We start from the raw sequence: 8,707 nt of genomic DNA on the forward strand, positions 1-8,707 counted from the left end.
GCACTGATGGTATGCAAACAGCATTCTCAGATAGACGCTGCGCTAGTTTCCTAGGGCACCATGACAATTACCACAAACTGTGGCTTAAATGATTAAAGCATATCTTCCCAGTTCTAGAGGCCAGCAGTCCAAAATGAAGGTGCGGGCAGGGCTGGGCTCCCTCCAGATGCCCTGTTGGAGGAGCCTCCCTAAATCTCTCAGTTTCTGGCTTCACCTGGGCTTGTAGCCACATCCTTCCCGTCCCTGCCTTGTCTTCATGTGGCCTTTTTCTCTGTGTTTCTATCTCAAACCTCCCCCTTCTTCCTCTTACAAAGACACCAGTCATCAAGCGGATGGCCCCTTCTCAGGATACTCGCATTGGGATACTTCCACCTGTGAAGACCATGTTTCCCAGTAAGTTAACATGCACAGGTACCAGGATTCAAGCCTATCTTTTGGGAAGACACAGTTTAACCTACTACAGACGCTGAAACAGCCAAAGGGATCACAAACTCTTTTATTCTAATCCCAGGGAGCTGTGGAGGGGAAGCCACTGGGAGAGGGTGCTAAGGCAGAGGCAGCCATGAGTTATTTCTGGAAGTCTAGCCAGTTTTCACTGATTAATCCCTCCTCCCAGCATGTTGTTTCTACGTGGACAGAAAAGAGAAAGAGTGAAATTCAAAGCGGGAAGGTAAAGATCTGAACTCACTTTCTTTTTCTTTAGTAACCATTTTCCATTTTGAAGTATTCCAAAGGCCTCATTTAAAAATCATCAGATAACACATCAGTCTTTCATCCTTACCCCCCAGAATGGATTACTGTGCCACTATAACACCACTCCTTCTGTACTAACGGAAATATACCGACAACACTCAGGACCCAGGTACCGGCACTGAAAGCCCCCGCCTGGCCTTAGGAACTCACCCTGCTGAGGGGCTTCCCTTGCTGCGTGTGATTTACCCAGCGGGGTGGGGCAGGCCTATGAGTGAGCTGATGACCCAGATCACACTGAACATAAGGCCACATGGAGGATGTAAGAGGGAGTCAGACACCCCCCTGGCTGCCCTTGGGCCCACTTTGGAGCAGACTTTCTGAGAGGTCTGGAAAATTTACATTAGAATCTCGCAGGTACACTCTTCACTGATAGGACCCCGCAAAACCTCTCTAAAACGCCCCATCATTAATGAGCAGGAACTATCACCCTGGCACAGACTTCTGGTCCTTTCTGGGCCAGCATATTCTCTGCTAATGGCCAGGGAAGCAGCATGCCTGGCCTGGGGTGGCAGGCAGCCTGTTCTAAGCACTCGGCTCACACACTGCCTGTGTGGCCCACTGGCCTGGGCATCATCCCCATCCAATCATGTTCCCTGTTTCGCTCTCAAATATGACTCCCCAAGACACAGACAGGCCCAGCACAGCCGTACCCCTCAGTCTCCCTTAAGTAGAGAGCAGGCCTCCCAACCATGAAGTAGTTTCAAGTTCTAAGCTCTCTCTGTCCCCTGTCTGAGGGTCCTCTGGGGTTTAGATACAGCCACAATCACAGGGTCCCTTCCAGACAGTGAAGGGGGATGATTACTGAGGAGCGTCGAAGCTAAGAAATCTCCAGGTGGAAATTATCAGGACGGGCAGCCTGCACTCTCAGATCTAGGTCTGGCTGACCTAGCGGAGGGGCCTGGTCCAGTGCTGGGTGTGTCACCTGCACTGCTCTCCTATCCTGTCCTGTGGCTTCCCACACATGCAGGTCTTCACCATCAAACTCAGCATCTGTGAGTAAACTAGATCACTAACACAAGCCACAGATGGACAGACACACAGAAGCACATGCCGTTCAAGAAAGGAGCCCATTACCAAACTTAACACTGTGACATTATCCACACAAAGGTTTGTCCTCCAGAACCATGCTGTCCCACACAGAAGCCACTGGCAACACACAGCTAGATGAAGTTCATTACAATTAAGAGCAAAAGTTCGGTTTCTCCTCTGCACTAATCCCATTTCAGATGCTACGTACCACGTCAGGCCAGCTCAGAGACAGTTTTCCATCTTACAGAAAGTCCTACTGGACAGCACTGTTCTGGACCCTCTCAGTACCAATATATTGAAGCTAATTATATTTGTATACTGTAGATGTTAGCCTTCTTCCCACATGAAATAATCAGGGCTATGACAGCATCGCCTCTGTACTGACTCTGTCCCTTGAAGTATTTCCTCTTTCTGTAAGATGAGCATCTGCAGAGCATCCCCATTCCACCCCCACACTTACAGATGGCAGGAACCTGGAGTTCTAGAAAATCAGAGCAAATCAAATCCCTAGGCCCCTCCACCTATAATTTTCTAAAAATCCCTTTAACATTCAGGATAGTCACCACAGTAGCAGTAAACAAACTTCTGCAGGACACCTGGCACCAGGGAAGGAAGACAACTGGGCTCCCTGACTCTAACCCACCGTGGCTTCTACCCTCCTCAGCAACAGTCACGGCTCATGTGCTACTCCTTCCTCTGCCCTCCCTTCTTTTACCTCCGGGAAGAGCTTCCCTGTCTCTTCTCAACATCGATCAGCACCACTGCAGGGCTCACTGCCCTTCCCTGTCCACAGCTCGGTGCTCAGCAGTGCCCCAGACCCATGGTTCCCAAACGCTGCCTGAAACACTGTTCACAAGGGCTGGTTCATGCCTCCATCTGCAACACCACAACATTCTGCAGCCAGGGGTCTGGCCTCCTATCTCGAGTAAGCATGAGCAGATCCTGAGTTCCCTGTGAACTTCTCTCTTTAAGGGAAGGCAGCCTTGGTTCATGACCCTACACTCGGAGCTCCTGCCTCCTGTTGGACTGAATCAGGTCAAGCTCTGATGGACGTTTACTTCAAGGAAACCCTCCAGCCTCCCAGGGACAACGCAGACCCACAGAGAGTGATGAGCTTGACATCCACCCAGTAGCAGCTGCTGAGCCCAGATCGTGTTGAATCATGTTGTGTATCATGCCCTACTGAGCATCTGCTGCATGGCTATCAAACATTTCTAGAACATTCCAAGTGTTAAAGTTCAGTCTCAACTGATCAGGAGCATCTTCTGGGGAAATGTATGCATGTGGGCTACAGGGAGAAGTTACTGTGTGTTCACTACCTAGCACAATACTCAGCAAAAAATCTTGAACAGACTCAAGATCCTGACAGCTGTCCAGACATACACCCATTGTCCACCCCATGAAATGGCCAAGTATAGGTGTATAACCACCATTCAACTATCAGAGGCAGAATTAACCCCAAAGTTCTCTCAAGGAGCAGTTTTCTTTGGTCCCAGGTTTTGGGTTCACCTGAAGTGCCCCTTCACCCAGACATGATGACACCACCCAGGAACACCCACCCTCCACATGCCTCCAGGAAGGGTGGGCCCTCCTGACCCCTCCAAGGTGTGCACAGCTGCTTCTATCCCAGGACAGCCACATCTGGGAATGAGGGAATCTCTCTCTACAGAGAACAAACAGCTGCTGCTTCTACAACTTTGGGAAGGTGCCCTGAGTCTTTGTGACCCAGGTTCAGGTGTGCAATCTAGTGACAGCTGCAATGGTGACACATTGTTTTGTGATGGATGGAGGCTATCAATGGTAGTTCTATAGAGATAATTTGAGATTTATTCTCCAGACCTTCTATTCAGTTTTCAGAAAGAAACTACCATGAAGTTCTAGTAAAAAAAAAATCCTCTGCAATCTGTCACACTGAGACAGTAGAAATTTAGCTGGATTTTAATAGGGTCTATTCCGAGGAACAGACGGGACTATTTTAGGACCAGTGCTTGCTGGCTTTTTGGAAACATAGTAAAGTCTCTGCCAAGTAAAAGGATGGTTTATGATACTGCTTTGGAAACAAAGAGTTTGGAAAAGTCCTTCCTTATTATTGTGATATATTAAATATTTATGTATTCTGATAAACTAAACATATTATTAAAAAATAAACAACTACATTTGGTTTACTTCATTCTTGAAATGCAACTTCAAGACAGAGGACCCAGCATCCTGAACCAGCTTTGTTCCTGCTGCTCTGTGAGCTGACAAAGGTCACAGGGTCCAGCCTTTGTTCCACAGCAGCCACACACACTGCCATCATTGAGGGGGGAAGCCCACGTTGGCTACTTCATGGGTGATGCTCAGAGGACATTACATTTTGCCTCCATCTCAGAGCTAGGAACCATCTTCAAGCAGAGGGCTCAGTGCTACTGAAAGCCCTTTCCACCAAGTTCCTCACTCCCAATTCTTTGATCCAGGGGCACATGACAGGCCTGGCCAGGGGTCTCCCTCCACAGGATGCCCAGGCTATCAAAGCCCCTCTGAGGGGCACCAGGAGCCCCTGCCTTTCTTCTTCCTTCTGTTCTGCTCCTGGATCCTTGTGGGAGCCAAGTAGTGCCAGCTAGATACATGGTCAGTTCATGTGAAGCCTCTCCCATGCAGGAACGGTCCACAAAGCAATGCACTATGTGTTCATGACAGGGGCCTAATGTGCATGGACTTGGAGACACTTAACAATGTAGGTGCTCTGTTTATTTAGTGAATCCAAACTACAAACCACTCACTTTAGTTGTTCAATTCTTCACCCACCCTGTGCAAAAGCCCAGTTTACCCAGAGGACTGCAAAAGTTTGAGTTCAAAATTTTAAGTTTAGCATGATGCATTCAGAATTCTCATAAAATATTCAGTTACTTTATTAAAAATCATCTTTTACTGTAACATCAAACAAAATAAAGAAGACTACGGAAAACAAATGCATACCTTAATGAACTACTTTAAGGTGAATCTTTTAACCATCACCAACAGAACTGTGACCCACCCCAGAAACCAGTCCACAGCCTGCCCCAGTCATTGCATCTTCCCTCCCTGAGAAAGCACCCAAACACCCGCCCACTTCCCCTCTTCCATTCTCCATACTGCAGCCAGATTATATCAATTTCCTCTTTAAAATCCTTTAAGATAATGTCCAGAGTTCTACATGGCCTGGGAGCCAGCTCCAAGAAGGCCCCAGTGACCACCCCCCCCGCCACCCCTCGGTTCTCACACTCTTGCATATTCCCTCCCACACTGTGACCTCCAAGACTCGCTAGAAAGACTAGCTCTCTCTCACATCTCAGCTCTGGGGAACACGCTGACACGTGGCTGGGGAAGGGTCAGCTGTGAGGTCTTGAGGCCTCCTGCCAACAGCCGTGTGAGGGTGCCATCCTGGAAGCAGAATCTCCAGCCCCAGTTGAGCCTTTAGATGAGTGCTGCCTGGTCAGTATCTTGACCACAATGAGACAATCAGAGGCAGACTGCCCAGCAAAGCTGCCCTGAGCCTGTGACCCACAGAAACTAGATAATAAATGTTGGTTGTTTGGAGGTATTTTGTCACATAACTATATATGGGCACCAGCCCCTGTGTGACTGGCCTCTGCCTGCCTTCCTGGTCTCATCTAGAATCACCCTTCAGGCTCCCTACCCACCAGCACTGAACTCCTCTTAGTACCACAAAGGCTGTCAGATTCTCTTTTTCACAGAGTACTTAAAGACATGAGAAAATATTCAAAATATAATACTAAGTGAAAAAAAGCAGTATGCAAAGTACATCATATGACCCAATGTAGGTAGGAAGGCACTGGTGTGCACACACGTGTCTGTGAATTCTCCAAATGCTGACCCTTTACCTGGGTGCCCAGCCTACCAAGACTGGGCTGGTCCCCCAGCACCACACACACCGTCCCACGCACCAGCCCTTCTTCACCTGCCTCTCCAGACAGGGGCTGCTCCCAGTGCACGGGCTGTGCCTTCTCTCCATCACACTTCCAGCAACCAGCAGAGACTGGCAATAAATACTCATTAACCAAGACTTGTTATTAAACAGGATTCTGGAATTTTTATCAGAGACCATGTTATTGTTTCCTGTAATCATCCTGTGGTACTTCTAAATGTTTGGTGGGAGAGCTGCCAAGAATATTGATGTACTCAGGCCAAGACCCTTGCAACTACAGAGCTCTGACAGAGGCTCCAGACTCAGATCAGGCAGAGAGAGTAATTAACATTGATTCTGTTTTGACACTTGCTTTTTATACTTAGATTAAAAGGAGAAACAAGATGCAAAATTAGCCCACATTCTATTTCAACTCCCTGTATTTCTGTAGTATTTGGACCCTTTCCCTCTGGTTTCTCAGCCTAAGTGTTAAGAAGGGCCAGCTGGGAAGTGTTAGAGTCTGGGCCTGTGTTGTAGTGGGAGGGGGACAGAGAGAGACTGAGATGGAGAGAGAGGGAAGAGACAGAGAGAGGAGAGACAGAGAGAGAAGAGACAAAGAAGGAGAGGGAGAGAGAGACAGAGACCGAGAGAGAGCTGAAGAGGGAGAGAGAGAGACAGATGGAGAGAGGGAGACATGGGGAGAGACAGACAGATGGAGGGGGAGAGAGTGGAGAGAGTCATGAAGAGATGGAGAGACAGAGAGAGAGAGATGGAGAGGAAGACGGACAGACAGAGAGGTAGAGACAGAGAGATGGGAGCAGCCTGAGGAGGGCAGTGAAGCACTCCCGAGTGACATGAAGACGTCTCCACTCGGCTGGGTAGTGCAGACCAGCATCACGGCCACCACAGCGGCACTGCTATGTTGATATGCACCAGGACCGAAGTAATGAAGGTGCTTAAAGAGAGAAGAACTTTAGCCTAGTTTTTGTTTTTTGGGATTTTTTTTTAGGTTAAGGTTCTTCCTGATTTACTCTTTTCCTCATACAATTTCCTATAAATTGTAAAGATAATGCATGCTGCTGTGAGACACACAGTTACCAAAATACTAAATATAACACAAGCTAGACTGCACTTGAGAAATTGGTGTCTGCTGCCCTGTCCCTGACAACAGCCCTTCCAGCTGGGAAAACTTCCCCTCATTTTCTCCATCAAGAAACAGGTTCAAAATCATAATGAAATTTATATGGAACCATCAAAGACCTAGAATTGCTAAAGCATTACTGAAGAGAAAGAAAGAGGCTGGAGGAATAACTCTCCCAGACTTCAGATAATGCTACAGAACTACAGTCATCAAGACAGCATGGTATTGGTACAAAAACAGACATATAGACCAATGGAAAAGAACAGAGAGCCCACAAATGAACCCACAAACTTTTGGCCAACTAATCTTCAACAAAGGAGGCAAGAATATACAATGGAATAAAGACAGTCTCTTCAGCAAATGGCTTTGGGAAAACTGGACAGCAGCATGTAAATCAATGAAGCTAGAACACTCCCTTACACCATACACAAAAATCAACTCAAAATGGATCAAATACTTAAACATAAGACAAGATCCAATAAACCTCCTAGAGGAAAATATAGGCAAAACATTATCTGATATATGTCTCAAAAATTTTCCCCTAGAAGAAATAAAAGCAAGAATAAACAAATGGGACCTAATGAAACTTACAAGCTTCTGCACAGCAAAGGAAACCATAAGTAAAACAAAAAGACAACCTACAGAATGGGGAAAATTTTTTGCAAATGAAACCGACAAAGTCTTGATCTCCAGAATATATAAGCAGCTCATACGACTTAAGAAGAAACAACCAAACAACCCAATCCAAAAATGGGCAAAAGACCCTAAACAAGCAATTCTCAAAGGAAGACATACAAATGATCAAAAGGCACATGAAAAAATGCTCAATATCACTAATTATCAGAGAAATGCAAATCAAAACTACAATGAGGTATCACCTCACACCAGTCAGAATGGCCATCATTCAAAAATCCACAAATGACAAATGCTGGAGAGGCTGTGGAGAAAGGGGAACCCTCCTACACTGCTGGTGGGAATGCAGTTTGGTGCAGCCACTGTGGAAAACAGTATGGAGATTCCTCAAAAGACTAGGAATAGACTTACCATATGACCCAGGAATCCTGCTCCTGAGCTTATATCCAGAAGGAACCCTACTTCAAAATGACACCTGCACCCCAATGTTCATAGCAGCACTATTTACAATAGCCAAGACATGGAAACAGCCTAAATGTCCATCAACAGATGACTGGATAAAGAAGGTGTGGTACATTTATACAATGGAATAGTATTCAGCCATAAAAACTGACAACATAACACCATTTGCAGCAACATGGATGCTCCTGGAGAATGTCATTCTAAGTGAAGTAAGCCAGAAAGAGAAAGAAAAATATCATATGAGATCGCTCATATGTGGAATCTAAAACAAAAACAAAAACAAATACAAAAAAAGAAAGCATAAATATAAAACAGAAATAGACTCATAGACATAGAATACAAACTTGTGTTTGCCAAGGGGGCGAAGGGTGGGAAGGGATAGACGGGATTTCAAAATTGTAGAATAGATAAACAAGATTATACTGTATAGAACAGGGAAATATACACAAGATCTTATGGTAGCTCACAGAGAAAAAATGTGACAATATATATATGTTCATGTATGACTGAAAAATTGTGCTCTACACTGGAATTTGACACAACATTGTAAAATGATTATAAATCAATAAAAAATGTTGAAAAAGAAAGAAAGAAAGAAAGAAACGGGTTCAGACAGAGTAAGTTCCCAGGGTACAGAGCCAACACAAAACCCTGTACCTTGCCCGTTCTTACCTGAAACAAGACCTGAGCCATCTGTATAAGTAATCTGAACAGTTGTGCTTTGCAGAATTCCAGAAATTCACCCCCAAATCTAAAAATCTCTATTGCTCAGAAATACATAAGGGAAGATACAATTATGTGTT

The 8,707-nt window shown here is 45.8% G+C and overlaps 1 long non-coding RNA gene across 1 annotated transcript; it reads left to right on the forward strand.

The window, feature by feature from the left end:
- Positions 1–291: 291 nt before the first annotated feature.
- On the forward strand, positions 292–7,017 carry LOC116661478. Its single transcript, XR_004317342.1, has 3 exons — positions 292–385; positions 1,191–1,197; positions 7,008–7,017. It is a non-coding gene; the product is annotated as an uncharacterized LOC116661478 (long non-coding RNA).
- Positions 7,018–8,707: the final 1,690 nt, after the last annotated feature.

Source organism: Camelus ferus, chromosome 35 (genome assembly GCF_009834535.1).
Source record: "Camelus ferus isolate YT-003-E chromosome 35, BCGSAC_Cfer_1.0, whole genome shotgun sequence".
NCBI lineage: Eukaryota > Metazoa > Chordata > Mammalia > Artiodactyla > Camelidae > Camelus > Camelus ferus.